This window comes from Ipomoea nil, unplaced genomic scaffold, assembly GCF_001879475.1.
Source record: "Ipomoea nil cultivar Tokyo-kokei standard unplaced genomic scaffold, Asagao_1.1 scaffold0103, whole genome shotgun sequence".
NCBI classification, from domain to species: Eukaryota; Viridiplantae; Streptophyta; class Magnoliopsida; order Solanales; family Convolvulaceae; genus Ipomoea; species Ipomoea nil.
In genome coordinates, this window is record NW_017616531.1 from 441894 (window position 1) to 461615 (window position 19722).

General features: G+C 39.4%; 2 long non-coding RNA genes across 2 annotated transcripts; one reads left to right on the forward strand and one right to left on the reverse strand.

Annotated features, from left to right (window-relative positions):
- Positions 1–1651: 1651 nt before the first annotated feature.
- Positions 1652–19620, forward strand: LOC109188795. The gene is made up of 3 exons (XR_002055499.1): positions 1652–1661; positions 16190–16195; positions 19536–19620. It is a non-coding gene; the product is annotated as an uncharacterized LOC109188795 (long non-coding RNA).
- LOC109188740 lies at positions 10849–11701 on the reverse strand. The gene is made up of 3 exons (XR_002055491.1): positions 11615–11701; positions 11094–11537; positions 10849–10883 (listed from the first exon to the last, which is right to left on the reverse strand). It is a non-coding gene; the product is annotated as an uncharacterized LOC109188740 (long non-coding RNA).
- Positions 19621–19722: the final 102 nt, after the last annotated feature.

A 19722-nucleotide genomic window follows, 5' to 3' on the forward strand; every position in this document is an offset into this window, starting at 1 on the left:
CGGGGCACCACCCGCCGGCCTACCCGCAGGTACATAGCCTGTGGGAATATGTTCCTGCGGGCGGAACCACGGGTGGGGCACTACCCGTGGGTCCACCCGCGGGTACATGGTTGGTGTTGTGATGGTATTTGTTCTCCGTGATTTGTTTGTCTCGGTCTTTGATCTTTTGGCCTCCCGATGTTCTTTTGTGGAACTATTTGAGCGTCTTCTTGATGTTTCGTAGGTCTAGAGCTTTATGGTAGGTATCCATGTAGGATCTTTGGTGTTGTGAATCGTGCTAAGTGTTCAACATTGTGTTTCGTTGAACCGTGTGGTGTCTTGTGTGTTCCTCGGAACTATCTTGAGTTTTCCCGTTGTTGAGCTTGCTAGTTATTATCTTAATGCTAGCGTCGTTGTTGTCGATGGGTGGTGACCCGTCTCTTGATTGAGTATGTTTCCTACCTCTTTTGCAATCCGTTGCTTGTTTCGTGTGAGTGGTGGTGCGTGTGTGGCTTTACCTGGATTGCACGATTAGTGGTATGGGACGCTAGTCACCAAGGTATTGCAGCGGTCCTCGTGGTGGCCGTGACGTGATTATGGAGTTGTGGTTGAGTCCACGTGTTTGGGGGATAACATTGTGTTATCCGGGCATGTGTTGCCGTGAATTGGTGGGATTTCGTTGGTGGTTATAGGTGGGGGACGACGGTCCCGGCGGAATAAGGTTGGACTTGGCTGTACAGGGGTTTTCTGGAGGTAATGGTTGGCTTTGAAGGTACAAGGTTAGGGGTAGCCATAAGGTTGGAACAGGGCATAAGGAAGGCATATCAACTCGTGATGTGTGATGTCACGAGGGCTTGTGAAGCCGTTGTTGTGTGATCTTCTCTCGTGACGTGTGTAGTCACGGAGTCTTGTGGTGTTTTGGCATGTGTTGCCGTTGGGTGAGTCTTTATCCTTGTGTGTGGTTAACCTTTGTGGTTGGGACGTGTTCCCGGTGTTATCCTTGTGAGTGGTGAGTCTTGTGTTGTCTTTTGATCTTGGCTTTTGACTTATATATATGTATTCCGTTTCGAAAATGGTTTTTATATCTTATATCTACCTATTTATGATACTTAACGGTATTGGTGGCTTACCAGCATCTTTCGCTGACCAGGCGTCGCCCCGATGTTTATCTTTGTATCTTTCAGGTGATGCGTAGTCGAGAGTGATGTCTAGAGCCGGTAGCTTAGCACCTGTATCTTTAGACAGTGTTTTTTTTTTAGGCCTGTGTGCCAATGTCTTTAGATTGTTCTAGTTTGTTGTTTTTGGGATAGTGATACACTTGCAGATTGTCGCCGTAGCGTATGTCAAGTGTGGTATACGTGGCATAACACCCCGTTTTGGATTCCTTTTATCCAGTTATCTTTCTATCTTCCGCTGTGCTAGTGTTTTGTTGTTAATCTGCATGTGTTAAGACTTATTTTTAGGTCTTGTTGTTTTGGGGGTGTTATAGTTAGTATCAGAGCCTAGGTTTGAACCTTGGTTTAGAGCCTAGGAAGAGTTGAGTCTAGACTTTCTAAGTGTTTAAGTGTGTTTTGAGACCTCTAAGCGACCTTAAGATGCTAAGTGTTAAGCTTAGGACTGTAGGTTGCGCGGTGAGATGTGTGTTTTTTCTGTCTTGCTTGCTTGCTTTTTGTGGTAACCTTGTTGTAGCAGAAGTGCGATGCCTCCTCGTCCTCGTGCCCGCTCCCCAGAGACCCCGACCAACGAGCAGCTCGCCCAGAATCTCCATCAGTTGACGCAGACGATGCAGTCTCTTAGTGAAGCTTTGTTGAACAACAATCAAGCTGCGCCGCCTCTGCCTCCGGTTGGGCACCGCAATGTGGGTCGTTTAGTGTCTGGGCATCGGCCGCCTTCCTTTGCTGGTGAAGAAGACCCTGTAGTCCTTGAAGAGTGGCTACGGGTGTTTGATAAGTTTTTTTTTACCGTGGTGGGTTGTCCCGAAGAGAGGAGAGTAAAACTGGCAACGTTCTACTTCTGCCAAGAAGCTAATCTGTGGTGGGTTCATGAGAGTCCGGCCTTTCTTGAAGAGCCTGGGTTTGATTAGGCCGCGCTCAAGGACAGGATGCGCGAAAGGTTCTACCCAGCGCATGTGCGAGCCGACATGTTTGATGAGTTCCTTCATCTGCAGCAAAGACCCCTATCTGTGGTGGAGTACCACAAGAAGTTTTTAGAGCTGGCGCGCTTCGCGAGGGTGTTGGTGCCTACAGAGCTTGCCAAAGTTGAGCGTTTCGTTGCCGGTCTGAATTATGAGGCACGAAAAGCGTTGACGGTGAGTAGACCCAATTCCCTCAAGGATGCGTATCTGTGTGCCGCGGATCTGTTTCGTGTTCAGCAGCTTCAGAAGAGTTCGCTTGAGTTGGCTAGGAAGAGAGTTGAGAGTGGTGGTTCTTTTGCTTTCAAGAAGCCCCGACCAAGTTTTCCGGCTAGAGTTATGTCATCTTCTTCTCAAGGACCAGTTAGGATGGAGCCTTCGGTTCAAGCTAAGTCGGTTGGTTGTCGCAAGTGTAGGAAGGTGCATCCGGGTCAAGTTTGCTCTGGCCAGGCGTTTAAGTGTTTTCGCTGTGGGGTTGTTGGTCATAGAGTTGCTCAGAGAGCGTTGCCGCCACCCCCGGGAGTCGGAGGAGCACCAGGATGGAGTTCGAGTCGTGGAGCTATTGGAGCTAGGCCGCCGGGGAGAGTTTTCGTGATGGCACGTTCGCAGGCGGAGTCGGAGGGTCTGGTGGAGGAGGAGTTAGCAGGTAACCCTTGTTTTGAGCCTATCCTTGTGTTCCCGAGAGCTTTGTGTTCTTTGTTGCCTTGGGTGCTATCTTGTGTTTTGTAGTTGTCTTTGTGTTCTTTGTTGCCTTGGGTGCTATCTTGTGTTTCGTAGTTGTCTTTGTTTGGTAATCCTTGGCTTGTTTCCCTTACTTGTTTTTCGTTGGATGCTTAGTATAGACTCTTTTCTTGCTAAGTGTTTTCTTTAGTTGGCATCTTGTTTGTGGTAGCCATCTATCCTTGAGTTATCTTGTGCTTAGCCCAATTCTTTCACGACTTGGTTGTTTTTACAACAATTCCTTGAGCTTTTCCCTAAATTTTCCAAGTATTCTTTGATTTGGAAAATAGCAATCCCTACCAAAATCTTTCCTAGTGTAGCCTAAAAGTTGAGCCTAATGTTTCTTTATAGCCTTTGAGTTTCAAACCCTAGCTAATTTCTTTTCTACCCAACCTCTGAACCACTTAAGCCAATTATCTTTCTTGGAACTTAACCCATTTTAATTCTTTCTAAACCTTAAATCCCACTTTGTTCAAAATCCCCAAATTTAATCATCTTTTTCCCCAATCTAACCCAAATCCCTAATTTCTGTCACCAAAATTCTCTTCTTCTTTTTCCTTCTCCCTACCCGTGAGCTACCCGAAGCCACCCCACCCCGTAGCTCCTTCGCAACCCACCACCACCAACCTGCCCGTCGTCGTTCGCCGCCGCCTTGCCGCCGGAGCCTCGCCGTCCCGTCGCCGTCCTGCTGTGTGTCGTGCCGCCGAGCAGCCGCGATAGAGAGAGAGAGCTCGAGAGAGAGAGAGAGAGAGCAGCGAGAGAGGGAGAGCCGCGAGAGTGTGGTAGAAGAAGAAGATGTTGTGGGCTTTGTTTGTTGAGCTTTGGATCATCTTTCACCATGCCTAGAAGGTCAAGTTTAGCAAGAAAAGCGGAATGGGTGGATGCCCACTACCTTGTGCTTGAAGGTAAAGCTTTTGACCCGGAATCTTTTTCAAGTTCCTTGTTGGATTTGCTTAAGTTTCAAGGTTTGCTAGATGGTTTTCTCCCCATAAGGGCCGAGACTTACCCGAGTTTGGTGAAAGAGTTTTACCATCACATGGTTGTGACGAAGAAAGATGAAAGGCTTGAGATAACCTCTAAGGTGAGAGGTCTGAAGGTTGTGTTGTCTAAGAAGAGGTTAGCTCAGTTGTTGAGTTTGTCCGCTACCGGAGTGGCTCAGTACAGTGGCCATTCTTGGATTAGTACGGATACCATGGGGTACCGTGACTATTTGACCTATCTGTTTGGCCGTACAAGTGGTTTCACTCAAACTTCGAGGCCGGAAAGGAAGTGGTTGTCTGCGGAACAAAGGATCTTGGTTATGTTGGTGTCAGATTGTTTGTTGCCTAACAACAACAAGAGCAGTTTGTTGGGTAAGTTGGAATGTACCTTTGCTTTCTGTTTGAAGAATATGGTTAAGTTCAATCTGCCTGCTTTGATGATGCAACACATGGTGTTTTGCCGGGATCACAACCGGAAGAGTTTGCCGTATGGCATGGTGCTAAGTTGGATCTTAGTTATGAAAGGTGATAGTGTGGATGGTTGTCCCTCGAAGGCTGTGGGAAAGATGGTGTTGGATACCGCCAATCTTCGGAGTTGTAATCTGTTTCAGTTGGATAGTGGTGAGTACATCACGCTTGAAGAGGTTGCTAGGAAAGCACCTGTTGAGAGCGCAGAGTTAGCTGCTGGGCTTGAGATTCATGCCAGGAAGTAAAGCCTTGCAGTCCAGAGTTTGGGTGGTGACGAAGAAGTTGAGGAGGAAGCAGATCAGGAAGAAGAGGAAGGAGCACCGGAGACCGCTGAAGCTGAAGTAAGTGAATTAGACGGTGAGGAACGCCATAGAAGCAAAGAAGTTCGCACCAAGAGAGGGCAGGATGTCGCCTCTTTGCTTCATCAGCAGAACAGTTTGATCGCCGAAGGTTTTGCGTTTGAGGTCGCAGTTTGCCGCAGTGCATCAGAGGCTGGATCGGTTTGAAGCTAGTTCTAGCCACAGAGTTGAAGCCGAAGAAGAAGAGTCTGAAGAGGCCGAAGAGTCTGAGAGTGAGGAGTTCTAGTGGTGTTGTGGTAACCCCGTTCGCTTTTTCCTTGTTGTTTCTTAGCTGTTGTAGCTTGGTGTTTGGTTGTTGTGTGCTTTGTGTTCTTGCTTGTTTTGTTTGTTGCCTTGTTGTTTAGCTAGTGTGTTAGTTGGTGTTTGGGTTAGTAGTTTAGTTCTTGGTTGTAGTCTAGAATTTGGTTGTCGTGTTGAGGTTAGAGTTCTTGATGCCCAATCTATCCGTTTGTTGACCTCTTGCCAATTCTTGAATTCGTAATGTCTTTCTCTTTGCCTTGGAACCTTGTGAGAACTTTTGGAGTTTTCGACCAAAAGGGATATTCTTGGACATCTTGTCACAATTTTGTTTCCTTGTTACCTTTCGTTCTTAATTCGTTGTACCTAAGTTTCGGGGACGAAACTTCTTTGAAGGGGGAGAGGATGTGACACCCCAAAAATCCACACTCCAAACCATGAATTAATTGAGTAATTAATTATATTTCTTTTGAGGAATTGATTCCTAAAATCCTGATTTTTTGATACTCAAGGACTAGTATTTGACTAGTCAATCTTTAAGTGGCGTTGTACCTTGAGTTTTGAGAGGAGTTCCCTTGTTCCTTACACTTTCTAAGAGTTAGTAAGGGTATCCTTGTCTTTTCACCAAGAGCTAGTTTTGTAACCTAAACCTAGAAGACTTCTTCATTTTTCATCCCTTACATTTCATCCCTTGATATTTCGTAGGTCTAGAGCTTTATGGTAGGTATCCATGTAGGATCTTTGGTGTTGTGAATCGTGCTAAGTGTTCAACATTGTGTTTCATTGAACCTTGTGGTGTCTTGTGTGTTCCTCGGAACTATCTTGAGTTTCCCCGTTGTTGAGCTTGCTAGTTATTATCTTAATGCTAGCGTCGTTGTTGTCGATGGGTGGTGACCCGTCTCTTGATTGGGTATGTTTCCTACCTCTTTTGCAATCTGTTGCTTGTCTCGTGTGAGTGGTTGTGCGTGTGTGGCTTTACCTGGATATCACGATTAGTGGTATGGGACGCTAGTCACCAAGGTATTGCAGCGGTCCTCGTGGTGGTCGTGACGTGATTATGGAGTTGTGGCTGAGTCCACATGTTTGGGGGATAACATTGTTTTATCCGGGCATGTGTTGCCGTGAATTGGTGGGTTTTCGTTGGTGGTTATAGGTGGGGGACGACGGTCCCGGCGGAATAAGGTTGGACTTGGCTGTACAGGGGTTTTCTGGAAGTAATGGTTGGCTTTGAAGGTACAAGGTTGGGGGTAGCCATAAGGTTGGAACAGGGCAAAAGGAAGGCATATCAACTCGTGATGTGTGATGTCACGAGGGCTTGTGAAGCCGTTGTTGTGTGATCTTCTCTCGTGACGTGTGTAGTTACGGAGTCTTGTATTGTTTTGGCATGTGTTGCCGTTGGGTGAGTCTTTATCCTTGTGTGTGGTTAACCTTTGTGGTTGGGACGTGTTCCCGGTGTTATCCTTGTGAGTGGTGAGTCTTGTGTTGTCTTCTGATCTTGGCTTTTGACTTATATATATGTATTCCGTTTCGAAAATGGTTTTTATATCTTATATCTACCTATTTATGATACTTAACGGTATTGGTGGGTTACCAGCATCTTTCACTGACCGGGCGTCGCCCCGATGTTTAACTTTGTATCTTTCAGGTGATGCATAGTCGAGCGCGATGTCTAGAGCCGGTAGCTTAGCACCTGTATCTTTAGACAGTGTTTTTTTTTTTAAGCCTGTGTGCCAATGTCTTTAGATTGTTCTAGTTTGTTGGTTTTGGGATAGTGATACACTTGCAGATTGTCGCCGTAGCGTATGCCAAGTGTGGTATACGTGGCATAACACCCCGTTTTGGATTCCTTTTATCCAGTTATCTTTCTATCTTCCGCTGTGCTAGTGTTTTGTTGTTAATCTGCATGTGTTAAGACTTGTTTTTAGGTCTTGTTGTTTTGGGGGTGTTACAGTTAGCTCTACAAAGGTCAGTCTATGACACACATCATTATCCAGGTAATACATCTCTTGTGGATAATGAAATTTTTTGATGAAAGAACTGAAGGGACGGCACTCATTGATGTTCCAATCATGAGCACTGAAAATCATCTGGACATACCTGTGAAAGTCCATGATGCTTCTTTATTGATATCTGATTTGACCCCCACAACAATTAATGTGAATCTGGAATGCAATGAACAACTTGTGGGATCTAATGAAGCTGAAGTGTCAGTACGAGAAGAATTAAGAGGAGAAGTGTCAGAAGAAAGAAGAAGAGATATACCAGTGGAAGTTGCAGTAGAAGTTGCTACTGAAGGTAGATAACAAATTACAGAGAATTTATCTAGTGTATTGCCAGTACACCATACCGAGTCTACCATGTCTATCATGGACCCTGTTCTAGAAAATGAAGATCTATTTGCAGACAACTATACAAGTATAGAAGTCTTAGAAGAAGAGATTGGTGATCTCAATCAAGAGGCCGAATCACCTGAAGAAGAAGAAAGGATGCAACTCATTGATACACCCGTTCTTACAGATCCGATAACGAGTCCATTCGGATCCCCTCAAAATTTTGTACAGACAAATGATCAAGAAGATGGCATTTTTACATCCTTATTTGCCAAAGTTGCCTAATCCGGTGATGTTATTTGTCAAACCATTGGAGAAAAGTTGGTCGAACAAAATCAAAAGATGGATCAACAACACACGGATACACAAGTCAATCTGAAGGAATTAATGGAGCATCAAAATATTTTGAAGACTCAGATTGACAAAGCAGAAAGGATCTTGAAAGGGGAATTGACAAAAGGCTGACTTGAAGTGATTCAACTGATGAAGAAGGAACGTGAAGCCGCTAAAAAGATTAACAATGAACGCCACTTACGACAAGTCAAGGCGATTCAAGATCAAGAAAGCCGAATCAACAAACTTGAAGTTGAGCTCACAATTGCAACAAACAAGCTGGAAAATGTACAAACTGTTTCTATTGAAACACACAATAGTGTTGAAGCTGTGAAGGCAAACCAAGACCGAGATTGTAAAACCCTTGCATTTTTGGTTGATAACGCCAAAAGGGGGGAAGAAATTCCCAGTCACTTGGCTTTGCAACAACAAGAATTTATTCTTGGAAGCCAACAACAGCCAGTAATATCGACCCAAGGTAGAGGTTGAAGCCGCGGACAATCCTCACAAGGACCATCTCAGATTGGTTTTGCTCAGTTCGCAAATCCTAGTCTTGGTACGAGTACATCGAAAGTTGCTGAAACTTGTGGCTGGTTTTATTGCTCTAAAGGTACCGCCACTCAGACAACAATATGGACTAAGGAAAATCTACCAAGCATGATCAAGAAATGGCCTGCAGCCGATCAAGCCCAATGGATATGGGAGAAGAATAAAGAAGAAGAAGGCAAAAGGAAAAGAACCGAGATGTGGTATGAACTAAGAGATTTCACCGGAAATATGGGCATGAATCTTGGAGAAGAAAGAAGCTTTGAAGAATGTGTCTTATGGTGGGAAGCCGGAGTTCTTCCGGGCAACAATATCAAAGAAGCTTTTGGATATTACATGGCCGGGCAACTTACAAAGAGATTTCAGAATGCAAAGTTCAAAGATGATTTCTTCAAGCTCAGAGAACATGTCAAGAAAATTTTGAAGAAAGACATGGGAGTGAAGAAACCCAGAAGGTAATCTGAAAAATTTCTTAAATTGATGTTTTCGCTATTTTCGAATCTCTGTTGCGTTTTTCTCTAAAATATTCGAAATATCTCAATAATAATTTCCTATGGTCTATTTTGAGTTTTATAAATTTATTTGTCTTTTGTAATTAGACCATCGTGAATTAAAAAGACAAGGAATGTCAAAACGCACATAAAAAATAAAAAAAATGATGTTGATCAAAAAAATTAAAAACACTAATACAAAATTGCAGATAGGCTACCATTGTAAAAGACAATAGGCGACCATTTTACAATGGTTGCCTATGAGAGGCTCGCGGAAAGCCATGGACTTTACGCGACTGTTTAAAAATGGTCGCGCATTGTCGGTAATACGCGACCGTTCTTGACAAAGACTGGTCGCGTATTGTTTTTTTTTTTTTATTCAAATGTAATACGCGACCATTCTTGGATAGGACCGGTCGCATATTGTTTTTTTTTTAAATCAGCTTTCCGCGACCATTCTTCAACAAAGAATGGTCGTAGATACTGTTTTAAAAAATTAAAATTAGTTTATTAGTTTTCCTAGTGAGTACTTTTTCTAATATTCCTAAAGCTTCATATGGGTATAATTTTGCAGGAAACCAAAAAAAAAAAAAAAACTTGATGATATAAAGACTAAAATTAGTGTAGAATTTCCAAAGGTCAAAGCTTTTCTAAAATATGCAGAATTTCACATGACATAGCAGACAAAGTAGTAATATATACCCAGACTTCAGCTAGAGACATGCAAAATCAAGAATTAACACCATTAGCATATGCAGGAAAAACAGAAACAATCTGGTTATTAATCAAGAATTAACACCATTAGCATGTCAATTTTGTTTAGACTAATATGCTCTTGATAAATTTTATTAAAACAGCTTCTTAATTAATAATTTTGAAATAATATTCTAATAAAACTTCTTAACAATCTTAAAAATGAATTACAATAAAGTTTAATGCCTACCTTTCTAAGAACTTTCTCAGGAATTATTCAACACACTTATAGCAAATTCATCTAGATTCTTAATTTGTATATGCCTGTCATTGATTTAATCAGTAAACTGATCCAATGAATAATATATTGGTTCTATTTGATAAATACAAGTACACATTGTCAGAAACAAGCTGGAGTAGTCTGAATAATATTTTATATTTCTATTATGTAATTTCTAATTTTCTATTATGCTTTTGTATAAAACTAATAAAAGCACACATTGACATTCCTGTAGTGCTTTTGGGAGCTTTCAAGAAATCAATATCTCATATTGTAGCCTAAATAGCCTATCTTCTTGAGCAATCTCCTCTTCCATAGAGTTGAGCTCCAATATGGCAATATTGTAGGATTACATTTTCTGTTTGCTGTTCTGCTGCTTACTAAAAGACAATTCTAAAATGCAATATATTTAGTCATGAGTTTTATTTTGTGATTGAATCACTATCTTACTGTTAGTGCAATGTTTGTTAATCACACATAGTTCCATGTCTAAAAAATGAAGAGAAGAAAAATAAATGACATAATTTCTTAATTATTTTAACTTAGACTACACAACATTAGTGAAAATTCTGTTAACCTACAATAGTTCCTAAATTTAAGTGGCCTGCAGATTGCAACTGCTAACTAAATAGTAAATACAACTCTCCTACCCTTCTGTCATTGTGTTTGGTAACAAACAAATAGAATAAGTTGCTAAGGGATATAGAAGAATAGGAATAGTCAATTCAGACATATACACATATATTACAACTTAGAACAGACTAGTAAATAGAAATGCATATAAAATATTGCTTTTTTGTCTGTAGAATCATAAAATTAATACTCGATCTGCAACTAACCAAGATGAGCTTTCACAAAATTATCACCATTTTCATTTTTCAAATCATAACAAGATACAACTATCACATTGATCACCAGTCTAGTTGAGCTGCAGAGTTCTAACAATTCTAGCAAAATCATGACCTATAATACTCAATAATATTAAAAATAATCATTTTTTTGCAACAAACAATCAATTTTGTAATACTAATCTCTTTCAATGCATATATAAGGTAATCAACATATAAATTAAACCTTTTCTAATAGAAATATGAGAATAAAAGATCATAAGATCATAAGAAAATCCAGGAAATATTAGTTTGGTATTGAAATAAAAATGATTTATAGAAAATTAACCAGTAGATTCACCAGACTACAACAAGCAATCAATTTTGTAATACTAATCTTTTTTAGATTACAATCTAGCAGTAACTTATAGAAATTCACCAGTAGAGCTTTACCATAAACACTCTTCTCTCCGAATCTCAATAACCGCCCAAGCATTTTTTGTCCAGTGCTTCACTCCCATCAAATACAACAATTATCAAACAATGGCGAATGGAGTGATTGTTTAAGAAGCAAATCCGCAGGGAAAAAAATAACAGAGGAATGGAGAATAATATAAAGGATTTCTAATTATCACAACAACAAATTCAATAAAGGAGCAAAGAGCGGAGAGTTTATAGACATGGAGTGAAGAGTGAAGAGTGAAGAAGGGATTAAATACCTTAAAGGAATCTATGGTGGCGTGGCAACAATTTCTTCTTCCTATGAATGAAGGTTTCAACGGCTGATGATTCCTCGTCTAGATCATTGGTGGCGTATCTTAGAGCATGGACTGGCATGCAAATAACAAGCTATTCCATTGGCAAATACAATGGCTAAGCAAACAAATCTAGGAAATAAAGTCATTAAATATTCAGCTTGTTCCTATGCAACATCAAACTTGTAGTTTTGGTCTAACAAAATATACCTCCACATAATACATAGGTTCCATAAGCCTTGGGGTAGCCATAAGGAAGGATGAGTAAGCCACCTGTCTTGCGGTTGGGATGATCTGGCCTGTTCAAGGTGCATTGGCTCAGCTGCAATCTTTGCATCAACTATTTTGAATTTGACACCTCTGATGGGCTCATCACAAAGGGGTCCTTCTCGAGCACCCCACTGAAACCTGTTAAAAATAATTTAGTCCCATTTCGAGGTAAGGGCCCAAATCATGAAATATGAAGAGGAAATAGTTTAGGCTACCCTTGTACAACAAAATCCTTAACATATTTAATAAGCTCTCGTCAACTTCACTTGAAAGGGTATCATCCAGCAAAATGTTAGGTCCCTATTAATGCATTTAACCATCAGCCAGCAACACAAACCTCATCATAAGTGAGATCACATCATATAAATATAATTAAAAGCAATTCCTTAGTGAAAGTGAAAGTTAAGCAATTCTAAGATTACATTACCTGCCTATCAAGTCCAAATGCCCAAATAAATCATGCGGCAAGCAGATCCCAGTCATACAATTTTTCTGAAAAAAGTCACCAAGTTTCTTTCGCGACCAATCTATACTCACAACACCATTTTCAATGTCCTCAGCAAGTCCTTTCTCTAGTGGTTTAGGAATCTACAGAATTCCAAGTGCAACAAGTGAAGTGGGAACTTAAGTTTTCAACAAGGCACCTCCAAAGACTGTTACATTTTACCTTCTATATAAGAGACTTATGAGCCTTTCTAGTGGAAGACATATATTGCACAGAAGCACTTTGCAATGGTTCTTGATCAAATCTTCTTCTGGCATATATCCTTCCTTTCTTTCATTACTATTTTACTCCTTCCAGTTTACCATAATTTTAGAATATATAAAACCCACCATATTCCTTCTCAGGTCTACATTCACCATAATCCAAGAGGAAAAGTAACTAATACAATAGATAATGGTCAATACAAGAGTAAAGAAGTCATTGAGAGAAGACAAAAATTGATAATAAGTGTAGCAAAAGGAAGGTGGGGAAAAGAGGGACATACAATTGAAGTGGGGAGAGAGAGGATAAACCAATACTTATGGGCGGATGACATATTTTGGTTTTCCTTCAGCATCTTGTTGTCCAATTGGTGCTCAACAATGTATCAATGCGTCCATCATACAGTTTTTTTCTGTTAAGATTGAATATAAAACAATTTAGAACATAATTATACAAATATGGAAATGATATAAAAAAGCAACATGAAATTAAGTGATTTTGTCAACTTTAGGTCTATCATAAATGCACATTACTACATGAGTTTCTTTTCAGCAACCGCATCAGAAGCCAAAGAACTCTGACCAGGGAGAAACTCCAATTACTTTTTCCAGAAATTAAGAGAACATTACTGCATTCAGATACACAGGTATACGGATCAATTGATATAAGGTGTCTGTATATGTATATGTATATTGAGAGTGAAACGAAGAACCGAGAGGTTAAGCTGTTGCTGTTCAATTTTAGTGCTCCCAGAAGAGCTGTCTGTACGGTTACAACAAATCTTCCGGGACAATTTCCGGATCCCGTGGCGGAAAATTTCCGGCGGAAGCTGAGATTTGGCCCGGCTTCTCAACAGGAATGGCACCAACAAAGCGAGTGAGATGGAGCCGCTGCTCATTTTCGCTTGCAGCTTTCTCCGGTGATGGATAATACTTTTGGAACTCTTGGTGCTTCTGCTCTCACCGGCGTGGTGGCGGTTAGACGATCGAAGTAGACGGCGGATGAAGATTTTAGATCTGAGATGCGATTTTGATGGCCGTCGCTGTGGCGTGTGGCGGTGCGTCGCGGTGAACGAAGCAGACGGCAGTGGGTGGCTGGCGGCGTCAGACTATCGGCAGACGGTGTTGAAGATCAGAGCAGACAGTGTTGGGTATGAGAGGATGAGCAGACACGGTGTTGGGTATGAGAGATGAGCATATTAGATCTGATGGAGTGATGGGTAGATCTAGTCTAGGGTTAATATTAGGCAACCATTTCTATTGGAATGGTTGCCTATTATAAAACAAGTTCTATTTTAAGGCAACCATTTCTATTAGAAATGGTTGCTTATTATAAATCAATTTTTTTTTTAAAATAAATACAAAATGCAATGGGCGACCATTACAACTAACAATAGTGGCGGATTATTGATCACTTATTTACAAAATTTTCACCGCGAATTTTTGGGCTAAGATTAGGCAACCATTCTTTCAACAATGGTGGCCTATGGTCAATCTTCTATGTTCAATTTTGTACTAGTGAAATAATTCAAGATGTGTTTAGGAGCTTGTCTAAAAATTAATTCACAAGTTTTCTTGTGATTATGTCTAGAAAACCATTTGTTAAACTCATCTTAGCTTTGTCAAATAAATTGAGCAAAAAGAGATTATTTTTCAAAGACTTAAAGCCAATGACTGAGTATAGGTTTTGGCATTATCAAAAGGGGAGAAATTGTTAGGAATAAAGTGTAATGGTTTTGATATGCCAAATATGTATTTGTAGATCCCCCAATTTTATTTGTAGGTCTAGTAGAGTCTTAGACCATGATCGGGAAATTATTTAAGTTGCAAACGAGAAAAACAGAGGAAGATGCATGAAAATAGAAGAAGAAGATATCAAGCCGAAAATCAAGAATTTGTCTGGAAAAAATGACAAATTGAAGAAGAAGATGAATGATATAATATTCACGTCAATGCTACTCAAACAGATATCCCAGAAGAATTTTCGTGAAAGAAAATTAAGTTTGGAAGATTGCATGAATTTGACTTGGAGATCAAGCATCTAAGGAAAGAAAGGAGTACATCAAATGTGATTGGAGATTTAACCAATAAGCTGTATGGACGAAGTGGAAAATGCCTGATTTATTATGCGAAATGGCTCAAAGAAATTGGGAGCTACTTTCAGAGAAATTGAAATTGGGAGCAAGTTTCACATGGGAATCAATTCAAGATGGGAGCCAATGTAGAAATTGAAATTGGGAGCCAATTGAGGTTGTAGTATGGGATGCAATTTCAAATTGGGGACCGATTCAAAGAAGACATGGAGATCAAATTGAATTGAGATGAAATTCAATACCAGCAGAAGTCTGGGAGCCAATTTCGAAGTCAAAGTCAAATAACTCAAATTGGGAAGCAATTGAAAGCACTAGGAGTAGATTGTGAGCCAATTACAAGTCAAAGTCAATTGGGAGCCAATTACAAAGGAGAAATTCAAATTGGGTGCCAATTACAAGTCAATTGCAATTGGGTGTCAATTACAAAAGAGAAATTCAAATTGGGAGGAAGTTCACAACCAGTTTCAAGTCTGAGAACACCCAGACGTGAGAATGAAGAAGACGAAGATGAACTTACAGTGAAAATATTCTCACAAGGAAAAATACTAGTTTAACTAGTATGGGATTAAATTGAAGAATATTTTGAAGTATTTAAATCTCAAAGATACAAGGACCACTTCAGAGCTAATCAGAGAAGCCGTTCTACACTCAGATATTCCCACTCAACGTAAAACCAGAGGAATATCAGATGAAGTTTGGGAAACCATTCGCATGAAGTTCAAGCTCTCAAACGGCTAGCTTATCCTTTCTGACAACTTTGCAGAAGATAAGATAAGATCTCTGACAAAAAGATACAAGATTTAAAAAATGATATCGTCTCTTCCCAACGGGCAGATCCTCATTACCAGCTATAAAATGATGAAGATATGAAGACTTGAAGATAAGGGGAACGAATAGAGCAATAGAGCAAGATATACGAGCAAAGAGCAAAAATCCCATTTGGTACAGAGCATACCAAAAATCTTCAAGTGAGAAGTGAGAAAAGAAAAAGAACTCAGAGAGCTTCAAGAGAAAAATATTCTGAGAGTTCTTAAACAGAGCAAAGCAGTGCATAAAAATCAAGTGCTTTACTTGATACACTCAAAGAGAGAAAACACTCAGATCATTTAAGAGAAATCATTCCAGAGTGTTTATCTTCATCAAAGAGACCTGCGCATCATTGAAGATCAACTACAGAGTCTCGAAGTTGGAAGTAAGACAACACTTGTTTTGGAGCAAAACAAGAAAAGGGAGGAAAGTAGCACGGAGCTGTAAAATCCTGGATTGTCACACGGAGCTGTGAGATCCGAAGCAGCAGTGTCGGAGGCACTGGGTGTGATTAGTGCGGGCTTTGTGATCAAAGCACTAGATCACGGGATACGTTTTTACCGGAGTGTGGAAGACGGGGGGAAAGTAACGCGGAGTTGTGAAATCCTGGGATAGTAGTGCGGCGACGTGAAACCCGAAGTAGCAGTGTGGTGTCACTGGGCTTGATTAGTGCGGGCTTTGTGATCAAAGCACTAGATCACGAAAATTCATTGTATCTTGGAACCAAGAAGTGGTGGATATAGTGAATTGCTCTTGGAGATAAGAGCAAGTGGAGTAGGAGGATTACACCACCTCGCGAACCACTATAATTGTCTTGTGTTATTTACTGCTTTCTTTACTTAACTGTTCTACACGAGATATACTGCTCACACAATCTCACACAGACTTTATGTTTATTTAATTCCGCTGTGCACCATACTCTAACAATCTAGTTAAGAGTTTTGGTTTATCTCTGGCTTAGCAATTGCTGTGCTGTGCGAAAAAGTTTGAAAGTCTATTCACCCCCCCCCCCCCCCTCTAGACTTTCACCTTACCTCTTTTGGGACCAACACTTATGATTCAACCCAATCAACCTGTATTTCAATCTGTCTTCCTGCCATAATCTGTTACATTTGCAACAGTACATCAGGCCTTCCATGGGAATGTGTTTTTTTGTTACATGCACCACCCTTGCATGAAACATAGAACCAAGTCTGCCAAACTCTCTATTCCTACAATCTTTGTTGCAATCCAATACTCCCCCAGCTGTATTTGTAAAATATTACTTAATTCCTATTAACAATGTAAAAACATATTACAGTCTAATATTATGTGAACTAAAAAAAAAAACCTTACTTCTTTTCTTTGATAAATCTCTTCAATAGTAGACAACAATGCCATCACTCACCAAATGCGTAACTGACATAGACAAAGAGAGTCTAGACCCTAAATGTATACTCCTCAAATCCTCAATGGTGTGTGATTTTCTGGCAAACTGAAAAAAAATAAAAATTAAAATAGAGTTGTATATCAGTTAACAAAAAGAAAGGTTATGCTAACCTAACCCTAAATGCCCGACACTCTGGGGAATCATGGTTGAACAATAACTGCATGGCATCAAAAGAGCTTGAAAGACGTAAATCACCATCGGAAATAAAAATAGGAGCCAAACTCATTAAAAAAAAAAACAGAATTGTACACAATATGATAAAATGTTCACAAATCTTTATAAATATTCTCAAATCTGAATTGATCTTTGTATGTACACAATAATAACATAACCTACTATCCAAGATCTTGGCTCTGCAGAACTGAATCAAGTAACATCTATAGTTACACAAGAAGAAAACATATTTCAGTTACATGAAGAAAAAATATAGCAGTAAAGAAATGATTGAATAAAAAATACCTATTAGTTCTTTCTCGTCAACTTCTTTTTTGTCTAGCATGTTTCAAATGACTTTAAACGAAACATTTGGTTAGGGAATTCCACTCTCTTGTACTCTTTCACAGTTGTGTCATGCTTAAACTTTACCATGTAAAGTTCTGTTCTTATTTTATACTTTAAGAAGTTTGTAATGTACAGGAAATTCTTGGGGCAGAGCCACCTGGTAGTAAGAGGGGGCCTTGGCCCCCCAAAGAGATTTTTTTTTTTTTTAAATTTTTTAAATTTTTAATTTTTTATCTTATTATAGAGGCAATAGAGCTATTACCAAAAAAAAAAAAAAATAGAGGCAATAGAGCAGCACATGCTACACATTATGGCCTTTGGCGGCTTGGGCCCTCCAAAATTTTATTTATTTTTATTAGTTAGTATTATAAAAGCTAATTAGCTAGTGTCATTGTGTATTTGTGTGGGCGTGTGGCCACCATCACTCCCATCAGTCCATCACCAACCACTATCACACCTAAAACAAAGCTTCTAGAGTAAGCAAATTAAACCATCCAAATTCCAAATTTGCAAACCAAAAATGCAAACACAGTAGCCCGACGCGGCAGATATTCGAAACAATATATTCTCTTCAATTTTTTACTTGCATGTATATGGATAATTTTCTATTTCTTTTTTATTTTTTTAAATTCTTAATTTTTTTAAGAATTATTTTTTATTGAAAATTGATTCATCATCCTCACAAGTTACAACAACCGCCGTAAGCTCGGGGTAAATGCCAAAATAGTTAAATCATCTCTTTCGTTTCCTCAGTTGATGACTCACGACGGCAACCGCGGTGAACTCGGGCTACCGGCTACGAGTGTGAAGTGTCGGCGTTCTCCACTACTTCTCCTTTGGTTAGTGTATGTTTATACTTTTAAAAGTTTAATAGGATTTGCTAGAATTTGAATACTAGTGCATAAATCATAATGAAATCGCTAAATGGGCATTTGATGAGTTTGAAATTAGGTGATTTGATGAGTTTTGAAAATGATTGTAGCATGTAGTTATTGTGTATGTTATAAGTGCATAATGATTTGAATACTAGTGCAAGATATACTGTGTATGTTATAAGTGCATATTTTTATTATCTCTCAAATTGTGATTGGCCCCCCGCACCAACAAATCCTGGCTCCGCCCCTGGCCTTACCTTCCCTACTTTGAAGTGATTTATATACAAATACATTTATTAAATTATGATATAAAAGAAAACTTCATTAAATTTTGCATTACTCACCTCTGCATCATGGAATAAACATTCTCGGCTCTTGATTATACTTTTGCGCCTAGCTTCATATACTTACTAACCTCACTTCATGGCTTTCCTTGTCTGAGCAGGGTGGAGTTGAGAAGCAAGAACAAATTGTCTTGACATGAGAGCTGCTGCTAAATTCAATTGCCCAAAAAGTTGAATTGTATTTGTGTTGTGTTTACCATGTAACCTTAGCTATATATATACACAAAAGACTGTAGTATCAAGTAGGACACTAATAGGTAAGAGGGTAAGTAGGACAATAATGGCTTTGACAGACTTTTCTCCAAAATCATACGGTAGAGCAAAAAATGCTAACTTGTAGGCCTGTGCATCGAACGGGTTCGGACAGTTCGGATATCAGAACCGTACATCCGATCGGATTTCGGTTTTCAATACGCCCTATCTGATTGAATCATACATGATAAATACAAAAAATCATACATGATAAATACAAAAAATCAAAATATCAGCATTCATCATCTTCCTGTAATCCTGTGAACAAATGGCATAAAATCCCTAGCTTTCATCATCTTCCTGTGTAAAGACAAAACACAAGTTAAATATAACCAATTAAATAGCTTGGGGCTGTTGGGCAGAAAAATGGAAGGCTCAGATTGCTATGTTTTCATGTCAAAGTAAGATTGGGGGCAAATTGCTACTTTTAGTATTGGAATGCAATTATGCAAACCAAAACTAACGAGCAACATACCAACCCAAAACCATTTCAGACGATGGTGGAAGCATCATCATAGCCAAATAGCTTAGCCAACTAGTAATTTAGTATAGTAATCGGTAAAGAGAAATAACATACTGACTTACTAAGAACTTGAGAATAAGGGAGAGTGACTGTTATTACCACATGACATTCATATATACAGTTATATTCACTTATACCTGACGGGATCATACTTATGACTTATCATAGTATCATAGGAATGAGATCAAACTCCTCAAATAGTCAAAGGCTTGAATGGAATCAAAGGCAGCAATAAATCCAACAATTGAATTGTTAGTAGTTATCCAGCCATTAATCACTATGTTTGCTCCTTAAGCCACTTTTCCTCGTTGAAAATCAAATAAAAATTAAGTGAAAATGGAATGAAAGACTGTAAAGTGTAAATAAAACATTACTGGAATGGTAGGAAGGGAAAAGGCAGCAACCCCAGATCTTGTGGTTCCAATTCGACTTACTCCAGTAGCCAAGTCTGCAAAGTGCAAATAAAAACAAATAAATTATAATTTGAATGCAAATTTAAAATGGTAAAAATAGAATGTAAATTTTAAATAAATGACCATGTTCAAGCTTTTCAACATCATCATTATTTTCCTCAACCTTAACTGGTTGATTTGGTAACCACATTCAGTCTTGTGCACATACTAGGGCCTCCACAATTTTAGGAGTTAAAGAACTCCTAAATGCATCTAATACCCTTCCACTAGTACTAAATGTACTTTTTGAGGCAAAAGTGGAAATAGGAACTGCTAGGATATCCCTTGCCATTTTGGAGAGAGTAGGAAACCTCTCACTATTTAGCTTCCACCACCTAAAGA